The sequence below is a fragment of the Salmo trutta genome, chromosome 15 (assembly GCF_901001165.1).
Source record: "Salmo trutta chromosome 15, fSalTru1.1, whole genome shotgun sequence".
Taxonomy (NCBI): domain Eukaryota; kingdom Metazoa; phylum Chordata; class Actinopteri; order Salmoniformes; family Salmonidae; genus Salmo; species Salmo trutta.
In genome coordinates, this window is record NC_042971.1 from 22,416,709 (window position 1) to 22,419,020 (window position 2,312).

The following is a 2,312-nucleotide window of genomic DNA, read 5'->3' on the forward strand; positions in this document are numbered from 1 at the left end:
TACATAAGGGTTACAGCTGCAAAGTTACAGCTTTACTCTATGGCATAATCAACTTTCAAAATAAGGGTCCCTAAGGAGTATTACAAACTCTGCAACATTAGGGAAAAGGTGGGCACACACCACACCAAATGGGCATGTGTGGCTCAGTTGATAGAGCATGGCGTTTGCAACGCCAGAGTTGTGGTTTCGATTCCCACGGGGGACCAGTACAGAGAAAGAAAAACGTATGAAATGTATGCATTCACTACTGTAACTTGCTCTGGATAAGAGCGTCTGCTAAATGTGTAAATGTAACACCACTCCAAATGCAGGTTTCAGTGTGTCTTTTTGTTTATTGGCACTATGAATTCAGAACAATAGGCTAGTTTACAAAACAAATTAAACCATGAAATTGTAGCAATTTCTGCTAATGACAGTATAAGCCACCTTGCAGGTCTCCCCCATAGGCAGACCACACTGCTCAAACAGGGAGTGGATAATGTAACAAACCTTGCCTAGCCTGTTACAATCCCCCCTAAAAGGGTTAAGCCAGGGTTTCCTCGGGACCCCAAGGGGTGCACGTTTTGTTTTTTGCCCTTGCACTACACAGCTCATTCAAGTAATCAACAAATCATCTAGCTTTGATAATTTGAATCAAAGCTGGCCTACCTAGGCAAGGTTCGTTATGCTATAATAGGCCAAGCATGTCTACTGAAACATAATAATATTATTACACCTAATATTTAGGGCTGGATTCAATCTGTATTGCTGAAGTTTAGCGTTAAAGGGTGATTGAAATGTAAAGGCAATGTTGCAGTGTTAGTTGAGACTGCCTTCATGGTAAATGCTAAATATGTCAGCTCAATCAGAAATTACCTTTACATTTCGATCTGCAGATGTGACGTTTGGCATTCAGGCCAAAGAGTTCAATCTTGGTTTCATTAGACCAGAGAATCTAGTTTCTCATGATCTGAGAGTACTTTTGGTGCCTTTTGACAAACTCTAAGCGGGCTGTCGTGTGCCTTTTACTGAGCAGTGGCTTCTGTCTGGCCACTCTACCATAAAGGCCTGATTGGTGGAGTGCTGCAGAGATGGTTGTCCTTCTGGAAGGTTCTTCCATCTCCACAGAGGAACTCTAGAGCTCTGTCAGCGTGACCATCGGGTTCTTGGTCTCCTCCCTGACCAAAGCCCTTCTCCCCCGATTGCTCAGTTTGCCTGGGCGGCCTGCTCTTCCTAGAGTCTTGGTGGTTCTTATCTTTTTCCATTTAAGAATGATGGAGGCCACTGTGTTCTTAGGGACCTTCAATGCTGCAGACATTTTTTGGCACCCTTCCCCAGATCTGTGCCTCGACACAATCCTGTCTCGAAGCTCTACGGACAATTCCTTTGACCGCATGGCTTGGTTTTTACACTGACATGCACTGTCAACTGTGAGACCTTATATAGACAAGTGTGTGGCTTTCCAAATCATGTCCAATCAATAGAATTTACCACCGGTGGACTCATTTCAAGTTGTAGAAAAAGGAAGATTAATGGAAACAGGATGCACCTGAGCTCAATGTCGAGTCTCATAGCAAAGGGTCTGAATATTTATGTAAATAAGGTATCTGTTTTTATTTTTAATACATTGCAAAAAATTCTAAAAAACGGATTTAATTTTTTCATTGTGTAGTATTGTATGTAGATTGATGAGTTTTTTTTTATTTCATCTATTTTAGAATAAGGCTGTAATATAACAAAATGTGGAAAAAGGCAAGGGGTCTGAATACTTTCCTAAGGCACTGTACATGAAAATATAAAGAGAGCCGTGCTTTGAAAGATTCTGTTTACTGGGCGGATTACCCAGATAATCCAAGATTATAGTCCATAATCTCATAACTGATTTCTCCATTGCAAAGCATATTCTGGGCATGTATAATAGAGATTGGCAATAATGGTGATGGCAGCTATGCCAATAGTGAGATCAGAGTTGAAGATTCGAGTCAGAGGTGTCATGGACCTAGTTCATTCAGTGGACACCAGGGTTGGGCTCAATTCAGAATTAAATTGAGAATGCCTCATGAATTCCAATTCAGTTCTTAAATTTGAATTGAAGTAGCAAACAGGATACAGAATTACAATTCAAATTTTTATTAAAGGGAATAGAATTGAATTCAGTGAATTCAAATGCCTCTGATATATTAGGGGTAGTCTATACAAATATACAATACCAGTCAAAGTTTGGACACACCTACTCATTCCAGGGTTTTTTCTTTACTGTTACTATTTTCTACATTGTAGAATAATAGTAAAGACATCAAAACTATGCAATAACACATATGGAATCATGTTGT